At 43.7% G+C, this 20,311-nt stretch overlaps 1 protein-coding gene and 1 pseudogene across 1 annotated transcript in view; one reads left to right on the top strand and one right to left on the bottom strand.

Moving 5' to 3' along the window:
- LOC108299869 overlaps nt 1–2,239 on the top strand; it is a 4,300-nt pseudogene extending 2,061 nt beyond the window's left edge.
- The window catches only part of UBE2E1 (ubiquitin conjugating enzyme E2 E1), an 81,789-nt gene that overhangs the window by 10,065 nt on the left and 51,413 nt on the right, over nt 1–20,311 (bottom strand). The window lies entirely within an intron of this gene.

Here is a 20,311-nt window from a genome sequence, read left to right as displayed (position 1 = left end):
GGGGTTTCACCATGTTGACCAGGATGGTCTCGATCTCTTGACCTCGTGATCCACCCGCCTCGGCCTCCCAAAGTGCTGGGATTACAGGCGTGAGCCACCGCGCCTGGCTTCCAGGCTGGTCTTGAACTCCTGACCTCAGGTGATCCGCCTGGCACAACCTCCCAAAGTGCTAAGAGCCACCGTGCCCTGCCTAATTTTTAAATTTTTTGTAGAGACAGGCTCTCACCAGGTTGCATAGGCTGGTCTAAATTTCCTGGGCTCAAGTGATCCTCCCATCTGGGCTTCCCCAAGTGCTGAGATTCACAGGCATGAGCCACTGTGCCTGGCCAGAATCCATTTTTTAAAGGTATCTTTCTATCAAATGAATTTTTACATTTTTGTTGGGAGAGAGGACCCTTGCCTACAAACACATAAACCATAATTCAGGTATTATTCTAGGCATAATTTTAGAAGGCTTAGTTATCTCCTCTCATAAGCTAGAAAAAAAGATGAGAGGATGAGAGGCTGGGAAGATAGAAGATAAGCACGTTGGGAACAGGCAGGCAGCTGGGCAAGCACCGGAGAGCAGCCAGCCACACAGCGCCCACCTGGTGCCCTGTCCTCCACCACTGCCCAGGCCTCCCTGGTGTCCAGGGACAGGTATCAGAGCACCTCCCAGCTGCTGGGAGAGACCCTGAGTGAAGAGTAAAGCAAGAAGAAAGCAATTCAATGTGGGACATGTATTTGCAGCGGGAAACCGGGAAACGGACTGTCAGCCCAGACTTCTGTCCTGTCCAGCCTACCTTCATTGCAGTCCTTCCACACTGTTATTCCGGGTTTGTACCATGCTAGGAAGAGAACTGTCTTACACAGGCGGCAGTGCTTGAATCTGTAAATACCGTACCTACCCCAAAGATTGAACACTGAGAAAATTAAGGTAACCTTGTGAAATTCTAAGACAGTTACTTTTCACTTCTGGGATGTAGGTGTTCAGGAGAAATTAAGGCCACTGTGGAAGTCATACGCCAGATGCACAGATGGCACTGTATTTGTTGTGAACTCTATAGACAATGAAAGGATGGGAGAACTTCATGAAATAGCCGGGATATAGAAAATCAAGCAGTTCCTGTACTCACAGCTGCTAACAAACAAGACTTAAGGAACTCATTCCCTCAGAAATGGATAAACGGTTGGTTGTGGCAGAACTGAGCTCTCAGCTCGTTGGCATTTGCAGCCTACCTGTGCAATCAGAGGAGATGGGCTAAAGCAGCAGTCCCCCACCTTTCTGGCACCAGGGACTGCTTCTGTGGAAGACAGTTTTTCCACAGGTGGCAGGGGGCGGTGGGATAGTTTGGGGATGATTCAAGTGCACTGCATTTATTGTGCACTCTATTTCAGTTAGTATTACATTGCGACACAGAATGAAATAATTATACAGCTCCCCATAATGCAGAATCAGTGGGAGCCCCTGAACTTGTTTTCCTGCAACTAGATGGTCCCATGTGGGGGTGATCGGCAACAGTAACAGATCATCAGGCATTAGATTCTCATAAGGAGCGTGCAACCTAGATCTCACGCTTGAACAGTTCATGAGAGGGTTTGCGCTCCTGGGAGAACCTAAGGCCGTTGCTGATCGGACAGGAGGCGGAGCTCAGGCAGTAATGCCAGCAATGGGGAGTGGTTGTAGGTCGCTGGCTGCTATCTCCTGCTGCTATGCGCATGGTTCCTACGGGGCCAGGGACCAGTACTCGGTCTGTGGCCCAGGTGTTGGGGAACCCTGGCTAAAGGAAGGACTTGGGACAACTATATGATAATAATTAGAAGAAAAATGTTGTGGCAACAGAAAAAGAAATGATCAATATCGCTACCTTTTAATCTGTGGGGAGTAGGTTTTCTCTGGTCTGATCTGACAAATGAAGGCTGTGTACAGCCTGGTTTGCTTGTCTGCTCTCCTGGGTGCTATTAAAGCTTTGTTTGGTTGAATAATCAGATGCCCAACTCTGCTGCTTCGTGGAAGATGAGTCAGTGCAGTGCTTCTTCAAGGGGTCTCTTCTCCCTACCCCACAAATCTTTTGGTCCTACCATTTTAGGAAGCCAAGCAAGGATAGTAAATTGACCAGAACACAGCTGTGACATGTGACCTGAAGTTAGTGAAATAAAACTTTAAAGAGTGGGGAAAAAAGAGACACGTGGACAGCAGCAGGAAGTAAGAATGAAGAAAGGGGCGGGGGCGGGGTAGCACCCGAGCCAGCGTATTTCAGAAAAGGACAGAGGCTTGGGATCAGCTGAATTGGAAGCTCACTTCCACCTATTTGCAAATCTCAAGTAATCCTTGATATTATCTCACAGTACAATGACTAATGTTTCATAAAAATAAAGAACTGGCACTTGGAGTAAGCTTTATCATCATCCTCACAAAGCCAGCTGTGGCAGAGACTGCTCATTAGCTACTGCACGGCTATTCTCCTTTTGTCTGTGGAAGCTTCACGATAAGCTTCTATGTCACTTACATAAAGTACATCATTCATACCACAAAACCCCACAAACACCCATATTTCAACAGTAGCCTTAGAACAGCGGTTCTCAACTGGAAGTAACTTTGCCTCCTACCTCACCGCCTGGCATGTGGCGATGCCTGCAGTCATTCTGAATGTCACAAATGGGAGGGAAAGTGCTAAAGCCATCTGGTGGGTAGAGGCCAGGGACGATGCTAAACATCCTACAGTGCAGCAAACGGCCCCCACAAAGGATCTCAGCCTAAAATGTCAACAGTGCCGAGGTTGAGAAACCCTGCCTTAGAGAAAATGTGTTCAAGGTTCAGCTAGTAAAGGGAAGAGCTGCAATCTGAATCCCGGTTGTTAGACTCCAGTGCCTAGTCTTATTTTTTTCTGTGTCTAGTACACCAAAACATCAATATATATGGTTGTTAATTATTATTCAAAGTTAGATTTGCATATACCCTGAGTGTTCTATAGACTGATATTCCAAGTGCTACCTCTGGAGGAGCAACATCAGTATCTCCTGGAAGTCTGTCAGAAATGCAGGCATCAGACTCTACCTTACACTCAACCAATCTGCATGGTAACAAATGATTCTTATGCACATTAAAGTTTGAGAAGCCAGCTATAGAGGACATTAAGGAGCAGTGAATACCAACTGCTTCTTTTTTGGAGACAGTGTCTGAGTGTAGAGGCTCAATCACAGCTCACCACAGTCTTAAACTCCCAGGCTCAACGATCCACCCCAGCCTGCTCCGTTGCTGGGATTACAGCTGTGCATCACCACACCTGGCTAATTTGTAAATTTTTGTAGAGACAGGGTCTTGCCAGGTTACCCAGGCTGGTCTTGAACTCCTGGGCTCAAGCGATACTTCTGCTTGGTCTCCAAAAGCACTGGCATTATAGCAGTGAGCCACAGTTCTGATTTTCTAGATTTAAATTACCAGCTGTATTATTTCACTTCCTCTTCTCTTGTCTACCATTCTTTGCAGTAGTAACAAACATGCATCAACCCTGGTAATGCCTAGCTCTAGGAAGACAAAAAACCCAAACTGAATTTACAAAATGATTCTATGAAAAAAATCCAATTACATCTATATTCTCTATGACAAACACACACTAAAAATCCACTCCTGATTTACTCTTCTATTGTTAAGAAACTCACAGAGTGGAAGATAAGCCATGAAGATAGCAATCTACCAGAGACACCGGGTGGAAGCTGCCTTCTCCATGAGATCTACTTCGTACATTCTTACCCTCAGCATCCTTTCATAAAACAGCAACCATTTGTAACCTAGAGGCGAGTGGCAGAAGGAACATGAAAAATGAGAAAACCTCACTAAAGAAACTATAGGGTGGTGACATGATTTCTTAAGTGCTATTAAAGCAAGGCCATCACTGCCATAGTCCTAATAACGAAGTAAGAAGGCCTGCTCACACAAGGTGAGGGGAAGAGGAAAGGAAGAGGCGCTGGTACTGTGAGGAGTATACCACTCAGGCAACTATTCCTTGGAAGGAACTTGCAGATCTAGAGCCAACCTAAAGGGCTCCCCAGAAAAGCTGTTACCCACACATAAGAATTCACATTAGCTGGCCGGGCACAGCTGCTCACGCCTATAATCCCAGTACTTTGGGAGGCAGAAGTGGGGGGAATCACAAGGTCAAGAGATCAAGACCATCCTGGCCAACATGGTAAAACCCCATCTCTACTAAAAATACAAAAACTAGCTGGGCATTGTGGGCACCTGTAGTCCTAGCTACTCGGGAGGCTGAGACAGGAGAATCGCTTGAACCTGGGAGGTGGAGGCTGCAGTGAGCCAAGATCGCACCACATCTGCCAGCCTGGCGACAGAGCGAGACGTCGTCTCAAAAAAAGAACAAAGAATTCACACTGGTGGTATCCACTGCATCTAGGAAGTTATGCAGGAACACGGTGGGGCTAAATCGCAGGTGTATCTTCCTAAATATGGGAAGGAGGCTATCCCAAGCACTTAAGATCTGAAACAGCGTGGCCACTGAATGGCCTTCCTACAAAGCCTTCCACAAGTCTTAAACGATACCTACACTGAGGAAATAGTGCCTACTGTCTTCCTCCGGCATAAAATGGATAAACTTCCAAAGGAGTTTTTGACATAACTTTTTGTGACACACAAGGATGATCTGTGGCCTGTGGAAGTGACAGAGTTCATTTAAAAAATTTGTTCCAAACCAGGAAGAGAACAGACTTGTCTGGGTATTTACACGGAATGCTATAGTCATTTGGATACAATCTTTTGTACATCAGAGTTTAAGTCTCTAGAGAGTAGTAATTTCCCACACATACTACAGGACTTGGCATACAGTTGCCAATAATTAATTAGATGATCAAATACATACCACTGTTTGGGATGACACAACAGTGGTTCCAAATTAGGTAAAGTAATTAAAACATCATAAAAGCACAATCTTGCTGAGTTAGTCACTCAGGGGTAGGTTTTACTATCTATGTATGCTGCTGCTCCAGTGACAGGCCAGCACATCTGGAAATTTACATTCCAATATTGAAAAAAATTTACATGCACATAGAGTAAGGACGTTATTTTTTAAAAGAAAACTACGTCCAAGTAACTTGTAAGTAAAGGGTTAAGATAACTCCAGTAGGGATGACAAAAGAAGAGCAGACCTACACAAAAGTGGACATTAGGGGATCACTCTTAACTCGGGATGGCTGAATGAGAAGTTATCAGTACAGTGAGCTACAGAAACGTACTTTCCTTTCTGGCCTGTCAGTGGAGCAGTGGGGGTAGGTAGCAAGCAAGTCAACAGCAAAACCAGTTCAATGCCAAGGGCCGAAAAGGGGGGTACAGCAATGATTAGAATTAAAGTAAGATCAGTGTCCCTGTGTCTTGAAAGCCATTTTCCTACATAACACTAAACGTGTGGGTAAACGGCAGGAACTATACAAGTTGACTTGGAACAATTCTAATCTGCCCTTTCCCTCAAGAAGGTAGAAAAAACAAGTCAGGACAGAATTCAATGCTGCGTGTGTGGTGAGTACTCCTCCACTTCCACTCAAGAATCCAGAGCCAGGGTATCTGGTATCGGCCTTAAGGTCGAGTCCAGATTTTTTAGTTGCAATGCTTATGCTACCACATATAAAACTACTGTTTAAAAGAGTAAATCCCAATGGGTTCACAGGGCACAACCACCTCTTCTATTGGGATGATTAACTGCATTGTGGATAACTAAGAGTCAGCTGGGGGAAAAGCAGGGCATCTTGTTCAGACATTGCGAGGGGAGAAAGCATTGTTGTTGACACCTCTATCTTCCAATCATTTAGTGCTGATCCCCAAAAACAGCTGTGTCGCAAAGAAAGTTGTAAAAGGACACCAAAATGCTCCTAAAGGAACTTAGTAGGTTTTACTCAATTCTAGGAAAAGATCTTGGCACACATCTTTGATTATGAAATTAATTTTAGCTAAAGGTTTCCCACTGTACTCACACTGAGCTCCTACGCAGCTTCCACACTGCAGCTGCTGCCAAACTCCGGGCGGGGCGGTCAGGGGGCTGCTAGGTCAGTGGGAAGTGACACAAGTATAAATGTGCAGCAAACAGACTTCAGTATCTTGCTACAAAGCAGAGATGTGCGAACAATCTTGCACAGTGATTTTTTTGGTCATTGTGTGATTTTTGTGTGATGTGAATCTATGACTATTGTTTGGTTAAAGCCTTTATTTGGTAATAAAAATGTTCAGTTTTTTACTGCCCACTTTTGCGTTCAAAAGTGTTCTATAACTTGCATGTTGTGTGGTTACATCCTATTTATGAAGGAATCAGAACACTTTCCTGCACTGGTCAATCAGCCTGAAACTTTCCTGTCTGTCTCTTAATTCTGACAATTTTGCTGCCACGTCAACCTTCACTTGCACCCTCCCAGGACTATGGGTCTCTCATCCTAGGAAAATACAGCTCCCTGTATTTTCCCTCTGTACAGAGTTCATGTGAATTTGGAGGATAGACATGCCTTCAGCTGAAGGTAGCATTTTCATCATCAGGGAAAAACTAGGCAGTTATCCCAAGACCCTTTCAAGGGAGCCCCACAAAAGTCAAAACGATTTTCATAAATCTAAAACATGACTTAACCATTTTTACTCCCATCTTCTCGCATGTGTACTGTGAGGTTTTCCTGAATCTACAACAGGTGTGACAGGACCCCAGACAGAATGCAGAAGCAGGTGTGAAAATCTAGCCGTCTGCCAGCAAATCACATTAAAGTCATTTGCAAATATGTGAAATATTTCCACTCTTCTAGGTGGTTTCATTTTTGAAAGCAGTTATTTTCATTTAACATGTCATTTATATTAATACATTTTTTGTTATTTAAAAAAAAATCAATCAAAGAGGTTTTAAATATTTGTTTTAATTTTGAATACGGTAAAAATCCGTAACTGTTAACCATCTAATCAAAAGCTGCTGGGGTCTGAAATAAATTTTAAGAGTGTAACGGGGTCCTGAAACCAAACAGTTCGACCACTGGGCAGATTATTTTTACGTTATTTTGGTGTAACTGACTAACCATTAAAGTAAGTGCTTGACTCTTACTCCCAGACATTGAAAAACAAAACTAAGAATTTTAAATAGAATTAGAAGAAAACATAAGTGAACAGTTTCATAGTTTTGGAAATGAGGGAAGCCACTCGGACTCCTGAACTTACTGACAAACTCTGGCAGAAGCTGCCAGTGCCTCACCAACACATCCCTCAGGATTCTGGTATGCTGTGGCCAAGTTCTGGCTACCCCTATCTGCGCTCTGTGCCTAAAGCTGCTCTGCCCGTAGCAATAGGCAGAAGTACAGGTAAATTAACTCCCTGTGGCAGTTTTACAACACTGTTCACAGATCGTTTGAAACTGTTCAAAGAGGTAGAGTCTAGTTCTCCTCCCTCTGAATACGGGCTGGTGATATTTAAGTCTAAAGTGATGTAAGTGTCACTTCACAGCTGGCTCCTTTTATTTTAAAAAAAGGAGCTATGGTTCCCCTCCCCCCCAAGCCCCAACACGTCCTGCAGCTGTCTGTCTCTCCCTTTCTATGTGCCTTGGAAACCCTAAACATCACATAAGACTAGTATTGCAGAGACCAAGTGGAGAGACCACATCAAGAATGAGAATTACACAAGACGCCCTAGGTGTTCCAGCCCTCAGCTACGTGAGTCTTCCCGGCCCAGGTGGAACACCAGACATGTGAGGTAGCCTTCAGTTCTACCCCCTGTAACTGCATTAGAAAGTTTCAGTAGAAACCAAGCGGCTCAGCCCAGCCCCAGTCAAACTCTAGATCTATGAAAGATTATAATAATAAAAAGTGGTGGCTGTTGTTGAAAGTAGTTTGTTATATGGCCACAGATAACTGGAACACTCCCCCAAGAGCAGCCCTCAAACCAGTAACTGGTAATTTGGGTGGGATCATTATGAGGCAAGCGTTCTGCCCAATTTCCCAGTTTCTACATAGGCAATGTTCCCTGAGGAAGCTGGCTTATAAGACAACATCTTTTTTTTTTTTCCAGACAGGGTCTCGCTGTGTTGCCCAGGCTGGTCTCGAACTTCTGGGCTTAAGCGATCCCTGCCTGCCTCAGTCTCCCAAAGTGCTAGGATTACAGGTATGAGCCACTGAGCTCAGCCAAGACATCTTTTATTGACTATCTTCTCTTCCTTAGCTTCCCAATTTTACCTTTATTCTTTGCATCTGGAAATAAACTACTTGTATTTGAACTTTCATCTCAAGAGTCACCTTGCGGTGGGGGTGGGGCAGGTGGGAGTGCGGGGAATGACCAAAACTGAGACACAACTGAAGTTAAAGCACACACAAAGAAAAAGATAAACAGATCTGACTCCATAAAAATTGAAAATTCTTTAAAAAAAAAAAAAAGGCTACCGTAAAGTTTATAGAAAAGTGGGGGAGGGGCATTTTCACTTCACGATTAAGGGTTAATCGTGAGGGTTGATATCCTGACTACAATTTAAATAATAACAATGGATGAAGTACATGGCAGTTCTCAAAAGTGGAAACCCATATGGCAAACGGATTCACAATCTTTCTTACACTCAAAGAAATACAAATTAAACACTCTGTTACTTTACCTATCAGAATGGCAAAAGTTTCCAGTAAACACTTTGATATAGAAATTCTGCTTCTTGGAACTTCTAGACATGTGCATTTGACTATAGCATAAGGATATTTTTGAGGCTCTTACTTATAAATGATGAAAAAAATTTGGAATGAGCTAACTTACTGACAAGAGACAGGTTCACTGGAGTACAACCGTGTGATGGGACACTGCAGCTCTTAAGTAAGATGAAGTATACACACTGAGAAAGCAAAGACATCCAGAAAGATGGAAAGAAACGGGGTGCACTACAGTACGCAAAGCAGCTTTGTAGGATACAAATACATCCGAACTTAACAGTGGTTTTCCCTACAGGATGAGATGCAGGGGATTTTCTCCTTTGAACAGATTCCAATTACTGAGATTTAAAAAAAAAAAAAAAAAAGAAAAACCATGTTTACTTCCCAAATTCTATTCTGAAGGACAAAATAAAGGTAGAAGAAAGGGAATCTAATCTACCTAGTAATATAGAAAGTAAAGTAAGGCCGCCCTGAGGTAAGCAGGGTTTCTGGCTAGAAAGCCAACGCTTTAAGGACTTGGGGACGTGGTGATACTGAGACTGGATTAACCATATTCTCACTCCAGCCATCTGAACCTGTGTTTCATTTAAGCCCAGTTTTCACAGTTATTTTTACAACAAAATTGCTTAGGAACTGAGGAGAAATCTTGTGACATTCATTCCTGCTTCCTTCCAAACATGTTTTCAATAGTGACTCATTGATATATTACATCTTTGGGTAAAAAATACCTAGAACACTCATTCATAAGAAATATTTATGACTGCTGCCATTCCCAACTATAAACCAATGAAAATCATCAGTAACTACAGAGGGGTTCGGGTCTCCTTCAGCTGTGTGGTCACACTGAAGATTGTGGCCCTATAAGAGCCTCCACTGACATTTTACTGGAAAATCTGGAACTACTCAGACCAAACGGACACTGTCTCACTGTCTTGCTTCTGCTCGCTCCTCCATTCGATTCAGGCGCTCTTTCCCACCCTCTTCCTTCTCCTATGCTCAGACGTGGGGCTGAGATCCAGGATGCAAATCTGCTTTTGAAATGACAGGGGGACCAGACAGCCCACACAGGAGGCACTTCTACCAAAAGAGGGTGCTCTTTCTCCCTTCTTTAATGTGGAAATACCAACTGTTAGCTAAGATAACTGTCAATTTATCTCAAGTCAAAACACAGAAGACTTAAAATGTGTGAATTTAATTGTGTGTAAATTACACTTCAACAAAAGTTGATGGTAATTTATCCAAATATAAGCAAAATACAGTTTGAACTCAGTTTTCCAGAATTTATTACCTACAGGTTTGTTCTGAACTACTATTTGTACAACTAAAATATCATTTCAAGAACCAACATAAATCAAAGACAGAAAAGTACCCTAAAAATTGGCAGAGAAATATGTAATTTTCAAAGTTCCTTCATAAACTTTGGCTTCTTTTGATCTTTGCCCATAATCTTTGAAACAGGAAAGGCATCGTTTACCCATTTTAAAGATGAGGAAAATAAATTAAAAAGGCAGTAAGAAAATGCAAAATAAAGAAATGTATTTTTTAAAAAGAGGTGGAGGGAGAGGGAGTCAGGAGTAAGTGATTTGTTTGTACAAAGTCAGAAAGCCTGGAAGTCAATTGCGGCTAATGGCAATCCAGGTTTTCTTAAGGTTTTCTTTCACTACACCCATGAAGCTTAAAGTTACCTGTCTTTAGACTCAACACAGAAGTTTTTTAATCACATTTACTGATCGCTTTCCCTATCTTATTTCATTTCTTTTTCACATTTGGATGGAAGCTGGGATTAAATAAAAACAAGAAAACCTAGTGATATGCCAAAAGGTGTTATTAAAATTTCTTAAAACCAAAAATTAAATCACTTTATTTGCAGACGTGAATTAGGTGAAAATAAACGCACACCATACGGAGTACTTAGTGTGGAGGAGATGGACTTTGATAATAATTTGATAACTCCAAAAATGTGGAGAATCCCCCACTTTAATAAAAACCAAAAACATTTTGGGGTAAATAAGCATCAGTTCAATTACAGTCCAAATGTGATGCCCCTAAACTGCAACGAGAACAAGAAAGATGCAGAGTTCTTTTTCTCCCCCAGAGCTAAAAAAAAAAAGCAGGTATAGAACAGGAGACCTACTTTCTCCAGCTCAGATGTTAGGCTGGTCCCAGACACAGTCCAGGAATTCAGATCCACTTCACTCTATTCCATTCTAGTTCACAGTGGCACTGGGAGGTCCAGCAGTCATTAGAATGACCTGCACTGAAATGTGAGGTCAACCCCTGCCTGAGGATACAATATCACCCACTGCTCAGTGCTCTGTGATGCTGAGGCCTCTGCAACTTCTTTGTTCCCTCCCCCTCCACTGCAGGATCCACAACTCTGAACTACCAGGAAATAACAGGGTCAGGAGGTGAGGAGAGCTATTTACTGCACTTGGGGAATCACTGGCTTCTTTCTTGGCCCCAGCTGGCCTGGAGAGACAAGAGGAGGGCTGTTTATATTTGCATAGGGCTGAGAGACTCAATGAGTGAGGTTACGCCCTGCATGTCAAATACAGGGCTGGGCTTGGAGGGGAGGGTCTGGCAGCTTTCTCATCGCCAACCCTTTCACCCAAGCGAATCCTTGGTCCTGCTGTCTACACACACCCTTCTAGCTGAGCAGTAGACTACAGCTTTCAAAAAGCGAGACGTTGCAGCTGCGGCTAAAGACACCCACAGATGGAGGGCTGATTTGGGACATTTCACAGCTACCCAAACGTAACAAACCTACTACTATGACTGGTAAGCAAATACTGGTGGCCACTGGTCAGGCCCGAAACTGGTTTGTAAGTTAACAGACCACAATGCACATGCTACCTCATGTTGGTATCAGTTGCTTTCTAAAATGACTCAAATAGTCATTTAATACCAAGGAGTCCAAAGCATTATCCCTAAACAGAGAAGGGCGCTAACAAACATGTCATATTCCAGCCAAGCGCAGTGGCTCACACCTGTAATCCCAGCACTTTGGAAATCCGAGGCAGGCAGACTGCTTGAGCCCAGGAGTTAGAGATTAGCAAGGGCAACACGATGAAACCTCATCTCTACAAAAAAATACAAAAAACAGGTTGGGTGCGGTGGCTAGCTAGGCACAGTGGCTCACGCCTGTAATCCCAGCACTTTGGGAGGCCGAGGCAGGCGGATCATCTGAGGTCAGGAGTTTAAGACCAGCCTGACCAACAGGGAAAAACCCTGCCTCTATTAAAAATACAAAATTAGCCGGGTGTGGTGGCACAGGCCTGTAGTCCCATCTACTCAGGAGGCTGAGGCAGGAGAATCACTTGAACCCAGAAGGCAGAGGCTGCAGTGAGCCAAGATCACACCATTGCACTCCAGCCTGGACAACATGAGCAAAACTCCATCTCAAAAAAAAAAAAAACAAAAAAAACCACAAAAACAAACCTGTCGGGCATGTTGGCACATGCCTGTGGTCCCAGTTACTCGGGCGGCTAAGGCAGGAGGACTACCTGAGCCCAGGGAAGGTGAGGCTGCAGTGAGCCGAGACAGCACTACTACACTCCAGCCTGGGTGACAGAGAGAGACCTCATCTCAAAAAAAAGGGCCAAATCTTAACTGACTTGAAGAAGCAAGCTGCTATGACATAAAGTACCCGAGGAGAGCGCTAGAGAACTAGGAGTGGCCTCCGGGAGTTGCCTGGGCCTCAGTCCTACAGCTGCAAGGAACTGAATTCTGCCAACAACTATGTGACCTTGGAAGAGCTACAGATGAGGATACAGGCCAGCTAACTCCTTGACTACAGCCAAGGGAGACCCTGAGCAGAGGGCTCAACTAAGCTATGCCTGGATTCCTGACCCACATTAACTGTCAGATACTATTTAAATGTGTGTATTGTTTTGGGTTGCTGAAGTTGCAGTAATTTGTAACATAGAGAAATCCCGACAGTCTGAAGTTTATTTTCAGAAGAAAAGTTAAAACAGAGGGTCTCTGCACCAGGGGTCATTAATATGGATGAGGGTAGAGGTGTGGTACTGAAAATGAGCTTATGCATTCAGGTTGGTGAGACCCCCACTTTTCTTTCCCCACTCAGCTCCCAGAACACAGGCCGGCCTTTGCCCCCCAGGCTGTCCCTTCTGGGGAATACGAACAACTCAGAGGAAAGACCTTCCTAACTAAAAAACAGGTAACCGAGGAACATGGTTCTTTTCTAACATAAAAATCAAAAAACAAACTAGAATATAGCCAACTACAGAAAACAGAAATTATGGGGAGAATTTCAAAATAAACTTATTATTAATATCCAGAGACAGAATGGCACTTGCGAAAGAATAAAGCCAAAACAAAATAACATTCAGAGGAGAAAAAGTAGCTTTTAGAAATTAAAAACAAAAGCAAGTAAACAAAAGATTTCAAAAACTCAATAAAAGATAAAGTTGAAATCTCCCAAGAAAGTCGAAGAAAGACAGGCTGAAAATAGGAGAGAAAAGAAACACCAATTAAAAGACCATAGGAGGGTCCAAGATTTGAACCTTAAGAGTGATCCAGAAAGGGTAAACAGAGAGGAGGTCAAAAAAAGCTTCAAACTTACCATGATGAGTTTCCACATTGAAAAGACGCAGTACATTGGAGGAAAACTGACCTACACAAGGTGGCATGTCAAGTTTCCAGGGAGAAAGAGGAAGAAGTAATGTGTAAGAAACCCAAATCAGCCAGCTTTAGATTTCAACAGCAACAGTGGGAGTAAGCTGGAATTGAAGCAGTATCTTCAAAATGATTTCCAATACAAATTCCACACCAGAAAAACTATCAGTCAAGTGCTAAGGAAGAATAGGGATTTTTTTCAGACACTTGAGGTCTCTAAAAAATTATCTCCCAAGAATCCTTTTTCAGGAAGTGACTGAGGGATGTACTCTGCAAAACAAGGGTATAAACAAGAAAAAGAAAGGAAACAAAACTCCATCAATGTAGAATAGTAAAGAAAATTCCCCCAAAAGACAACGACAAGAGAATCAGTATGACAGCTATGACAGAATTAGCAGGTGGCCTGTTCAAACCAGAACAGGTCAGATAGCTCGGGGAGAGATTCTTCAAAAAAGATAAAGTTCATATAAAACCCAATGCATCTGAATGTCTTCTGAGGATGTTTTTGTGAAGGCATTTGGGGGTGAATTTGTGACAAGTATATAGATGAAGTAGGTAGGGAACACGGAAGAAGGGAGAATTAAGAGGAGAAAAGGTGAGAGAGGAGAATTAACTCGGGGAGGGGGGCAGTCAAGCAGGGAAGGAAAAGTAACTACAGTTTGCTACATGTGAATAATGCTCATGTAATATAAACAGTGAATTTTTTTTTTTTTTTTTTTTGAGGCGGAGTTTCACTGTTGTTACCCAGGCTGGAGTGCAATGGCGCGATCTCGGCTCACCGCAACCTCCGCCTCCTGGGTTCAGGCAATTCTCCTGCCTCAGCCTCCTGAGTAGCTGGGATTACAGGCATGCGCCACCATGCCCAGCTAATTTTTTGTATTTTTAGTAGAGACGGGGTTTCACCGTGCTGACCAGGATGGTCTCGATCTGTTGACCTCGTGATCCACCCGCCTCGGCCTCCCAAAGCGCTGGGATTACAGGCGTGAGCCACCGCGCCCGGCCTAACAGTGAATATTTTATCAACACTGATCTAAGCAAAACAGGATAAAGGAAGAGTGCGACTGGAGAGGAAAGAACTAAATTGTCATCATCCATTGTCATGAATCAAGAGTTACTGGCAAAAATTGAAACATAAAGTAATATGAGGACATACCTAAAAACAGGAGAGAAAGAACAAAGTAAGTGGCTCAAGAAGGTACAAGTAGTTGCCACTAGAGAGCAAAATGCTAGGGACAGTTTTTTTTTTTTTTTTTTAAACAAAAAAAAGAAATATTAAAGTCTTTAAACTATATTAGTGTAAATTTCCATAAAAATTAAAACTCTTGGGAGGCCAAGGTGGGAGGATTGCTTGAGGTCACAAGTTCAAGGCCAGCCTGGGCAACATAGGGAGACTGTGTCTCTACACAAAATTTAAAAATTAGCTGAGTGTGGTGGTACGTGCCTATAGCCCCGGCTACTTGGAAGGCAGAGGTGGGAGAATCGCCTGAGCCCAGGAGTTTGAGGCTGCAGTAAGCCGTGATGGTGTTACTACATGCCAGCCTGGGTGACAGTACAAGACTCTGTCTCAAAAAATAATTGATAAGTAAATAAGAAAGATAAGATGGAAAGGAAAAAGTACCTTACAACCCATAACCATGTGACACAACTCTTTACCAATTCAAGTTCCTCTGCCATGCACAATGGTGGTATATTTTTCCAAATGATCATCTACTTGGTTCCCAGAAATCAAGCCTAACATATTAGCTGAATATTACAGATTCACCACATATAGTTCAGGAACAGCTATATGTCAGCTCATTGCATGCTGTACCATATATAGTACAATACAAACTAAAAAAAAATTTTTAAAGAAATGGAACACAGAAATGTATTCTATATAAAACTGAGAAATATATGAAATGATATCTACGTTATGCTTACAGAGCTTACTAGATTTTTTTCAGGGGAAGGGGTGACCAAAATGGAGAACTTCTAGTACAGCAATGTGTTTCTCCTGCAGAAATGAAGGTGAAGATGGAACTCACCTTCACATTCTATCCTTTAGACCAAATGAGACCAGATCAGAGAGGACCTTAAATGCCTACTAAGCGATTCAGATTTTAATAGCTTTGCACTGTCTCTAGGAGTCAAATGGGAAAGGTTCCCTTGTCCACCTTGCAGGGCACGCGAGGAGGGTGTGTCTCACTGATTCAGTGCCTGGCTGCTCAAACCTCTAGGGGAACATACAGACAGGCAGGGTGTGAGGCTCCCACCCCATGGCAGTGTCTAGGGGTGAATATTTCCAGCTGAAGCTCCAGTGTATGTGTTACAGGGTGCTCATTCAGTTTAGCCGTCCGTAGGCCATTTGTGTTAACCGGCACAATTAGAGCCCTGCCTTATTGCAAGGACAGAGGGCTTTCCGTATCTGGGGTTCTTGCCTTGGTGTACCTGAAGAATCGGATTACTCGTGGACCTGGAGAATGAGTGCAAGGTTTTAAGGAGTGGAAGTAACTCTCAGCAGATGGGGCAGCCAGAAGGGAAATGGTTTTCCCCTGGAGTCTGGCCGCTTAGTGGCCCAACTCTTCTCTGACTGTCCCAGCCAAACTCTGCGTCACTCCACCTACACCGGTGTGTTCCCCTCATGTCCAGCCTGCTAGGGTCTTGGGGTTTTTTAGGCACAGAATGGGGGCATGGTGGGTCAGGGTGGTCTTGGGAAATGCAACATTTGGGTGCGAAGGCAGGAGTGCCTGTCTTCACCTAGGTCCCTGGGCACAGGCCTGGGAGTGGAGCCCTTGCCACAGGCCCGCCCTTCTCCTCCCAGCACTGCCCCATCCCCCTTCCCTATCAGGAGTGAGGTAACAAAAAAACAGTCATTGTCTTCAGAAATAAGTAACCCCAAACACCGAACACATCAAACAATTCAGAAACAAGAAGCTACTTACAATAACTGAAAAGAGAGCCTAAAAAAAGGGGCTAAGGAGGCCTAAAAACCTGGGCAAGAGCGCTGGCAATGGAAACAAAATTGTCTCTGGGGAGATCATAACTACTTCATAGCAACCATCCTAAAGAGTTATCAATAAACCACAGATCCTCTGAAGGCATCAACTCACACACAAATAAGATGTCTACATTCTATCTTTAAGGAGTGGAAGGGAAAGCAAACTGTCTCTTTCTGGTCTGCCCTGTCTCCCGGCGGTGCCATGTCTCCCGGCGGTATTGTTAAACAGACATCCCAAGCATCATTCTACACGTGGCCATGTAGCATTTGGTGAAGTCGTCATTTACAAATAAATAAGATGTGACTTTAACACCATTTCAATGTTTATGGCTTATAGCAAATAAAGGGGTAAGTATATGGGAAAGAAACACATTTAAGCAAAATGAATACTTTTAGTCAGTTCACATGATAGCTTGGTTGGGTTGTGCTTCTCAGAGCCAGGGCCCACACTTTAGACGCAAGGCACATTCAACACCACATCAGCACGAGGTAAGGTGAGTATCAAGATGAACTCACAGGACAGCCGCTTTAATACAGTCCATTTCTGACTACTAAGTGTGCCTCTTCCAGAATTTTGTTAACTGAAGTCATTGCTGATGTTTGGTCATTTTAGTGTTTTGTTAACGTGTGCCTACATTAACGCTGAGCGGCACACAAAGCCACAAGGAAGCACACCAGCCAAAACATTGCTAAAAAGATACAACCAGAGCGCTAAAGATTTGTTTAGCGAAACAGCTCACTTAGTGAGGTCCGGTCACCAGTATTAAAGGAGCAGTAGCAGCAGCAGAGTCTCCACCCCACAGAAGCCTGATCGGGTGAGAATGTTCATCTTCATCCAGCCAAGGTGAAAGCATCCAGAAACCAAGGGGCAGACAGCTGTGAGAGCAAGCTAGCAGCGGAGGGCTGAGCTCTGAATTTCAGTCTGGTACAGCAAAATGACTTTCTTTCTTCAGCAATGTCAGAAGAACCACCCCTCACTTTGAGACATCCTTACGCATCTGCTGTGTGCAAAACCTGCACACAGGACACGTTTCTGAACTGCTTCTTCAAAACAAAGTAAATCAACATTTCAGTGGTTCCCGCAGTTGGGACTGTTAGGCATGAAACAGTGAGAGTACAAAATAAAATAAATCCTAATGTGCTTTATAATAATGCAATAAACCAAGAGAAATACCTATTCAGACTTATTATTTGTTCAAGTTTTGCTTGGTACCAAAGAATTCTGCCTGCTGGACAGACAGACAGGTTGAGGCCAAATCATTAAGGTCCTTAAAAATCAGGGAGGACAGTTCACCCTCAATGAACTGGGCACAGCAAAGCCACAGCAGATTCTTCAGATTACCATATTGGAGACATCCCTATTTTGCATTAGAGGAAACTGAGGCCCAGAGACTTTAAGTAATTAACCTTAACCTATGGTCATTCAGCTACTAACTGCAAAGGCTGGACTCTAATCTCTGTATTACAAAGGCCATTCCTTTGCTATGGCATGGCCAACTGTTGCTCAAGTGAGTCAAGCTTCATTTGGGCTAATGTTTCTGGATGAAGAACCGGGTAAGCAGGTAGACACGGGTCATCTATGTGGATATCAAAGTCACAAGGGTGGGAGCAGGTCATGTGGAGACGAGGCCTGTGCTCATCAGGTGGAGAGTGAGGAGGAGTGGCGCTGGAGATGGAGGAAAATTTCCACGCCTTATACTGCCCTTAACGAGGAGAAGAAAGCAAGAGTTTAACCAGAGTGAAAGGACAGCTGCAGGCACATTACTCCCTGGCAAGATGAAAAGTAGGTGAGGGATTAAACATCACTTCCTCTCCACCAGCTTCCGTAGCAGAGTAGAAGGGTCTGGTCTCAGGCAAAGGCAGGCTGAGCTAGGGACGGCACTAGATACTGTCTGGCCAAGAGTGTTTAGTGAGGTGACTGGTACTAAGTTTAGACTAGGAATCAGTTCCATTTAATGCCTATGGTAAAATTCTAGTAAGATACACAAAAATGGTAAAAATAACGCCTTCTCTCATACAACTATCAGCATTTATAAACTGGGGGGTGGGGGGTATCCAACAACAAATGATTAAAATCTGAGATATTTAACATGAGGTAAACTGCCAGAGGATGGGTACAGCGGAGCGAATACAAGCTCAAGTGAGGGTGGTTTAAAAATGGGCCCAGTGTAAAAATCTCCTATGGTAATCCTCCTCCCTCTCACATGCAAGCAGAGTATGCCAGCTTTCAAGCTCCCTTTCTTCTACTTGTGAGAAAGTGGGGAGGAGGGAGGACAAGTATTTAGGACAAATTTCCCAAAATGAAGAGCTTCAGTGCTGCAGGTCAGTGGTTCTCACACGAGCGGTAAGAATAAGGGGAAAGCATTACATTTTTTCCATAAATTTTAATTTATTCAATAGAAAGGTTTGTCTTTCATTCTCATGAAGTTCCTGGCCAGGCTCTGTGGCTCACACCTGTAATCCCAACACTTGGAGAGGCCAAGGGGCAGGGAGTGGGGTAGGGGGGTGGGGGTGGATCGTCTGGGGTCAGGAGTTGGAGACCGGCCTGGTCAACGTGGCGAAACCCTGTCTCTATGAAAAATACAAAAGTTAGCTGGGCGTGGTACTGCATGCCTGTAATCCTAGCTACTCGGGAAGCTGAGGCAGGAGAAACGCTTGAACCCAGGAGGCAGAGGTTTCAGTGAGCCGAGATCATGCCATTGCACTCCTGCCTGGACAACAGAGCCAGACTCCATCTCAAATAATAATAGTAATAATAATAATAAAGTTCTTCACATTTTGTGATTAAAAAGTATCCTCCCTTTTATGAAATGCTGAAAACAGTAAATGATGACTTTTTTCCAATGTCCTTGCAAGACAAAATAAATTACTAGCCCTATGTAAGCTCTCTGCATTGAAATCCAGAATTTACACCGTAGGTAACAGCTTCTACAGCCCCGAGTGGTATTTGCCACAGAGCTTTGCAGGTTTAGCTTGCCCAGTACCTCTCAACTGTCCTCAAGCTCCCAGCCTCTTAAGAAAGACTACTAAGGTCAGCCAGCCAATATGGTGAAACCCCATCTCTAATAAAAATACAAAAATTACCCGGGTGTGGTGGCGCACGCCTGTAGTCCCAGCTACTTGGGAGGGTGGAGGCAGGAGAATTGCTTGAACCTGGGAGGCAGAGGTTGCAGTGAGCCGAGATGGCACCACTGTACTCCAGGCTGGGCGACAGAGTGAGACTCCGACTCAAAACGACTAGCTAAGTCACTGCCACCATCTTATAGCCTAGTGGCACTTCTGTCACTCAAGACTCATTCCTGAGGAGCACACACTGGGAACCGTTTCCATAAGCACAGAAGGTTCATAAAGCAGCAGAGCACAACAGGTCTTGGAGTTGTCCACAGACAGCTTCAAAACCACAAGCCTGTCACCGGGCTCACACCACACCAAGAGACGAGTCCTTCACAAGCGCCAGGAGAAGTCAAACTCCTATGTGTCAAACCATTTCCTAAATAAATTCAGTGTAATGTGACTTGACAGGCATACAGCTCCGGTCTGACAGGCAACCCAAGAGTGTATGTTTTAGAAAATGACATCTTAAAGTACTGAATGTGATCTTTACAAGCATTCTCAGTTGTCTTAGTATCATTTGCTCCCTCAACTTCAATTCTCCCTACATGACAATTTCTATTTTCACTTCTCTCTTCCTCTTCATTTCACAAAAATGTGCGCTTCTTTTCAAGATAAGCATGTGGTCGTTATCTAATTCCTCTCTTACTTTATCAATGAATAGAACACCTGATTACAAAAAGTTCAAACTTTCCCATGCAGAAAGAGAAAAAAAAACAACAACCCAACCAGACTCTAAAACATACTCCTGAACACTTCCACCCCTCCCGGCTGCTGGCCAGCTTCCTCCTGCCTTCAGTGCCAACTTCCTGCTGCTTCTCCTACATACACACAAACCCCTCTACATGGGATTCAGTCCTACCCTACCTCAACATTCCACCGTAAACTAGTCTCAAAGGTCACCAAAGACCTACCAGGCTCAAAATTAAATGGCATTTCTTTCTTTCTTTCTTT

The sequence above is a fragment of the Cebus imitator genome, unplaced genomic scaffold (genome assembly GCF_001604975.1).
Source record: "Cebus imitator isolate Cc_AM_T3 unplaced genomic scaffold, Cebus_imitator-1.0 Scaffold24, whole genome shotgun sequence".
Taxonomy (NCBI): Eukaryota; Metazoa; Chordata; class Mammalia; order Primates; family Cebidae; genus Cebus; species Cebus imitator.
This window is presented reverse-complemented; position numbering and strand designations above follow the sequence as displayed.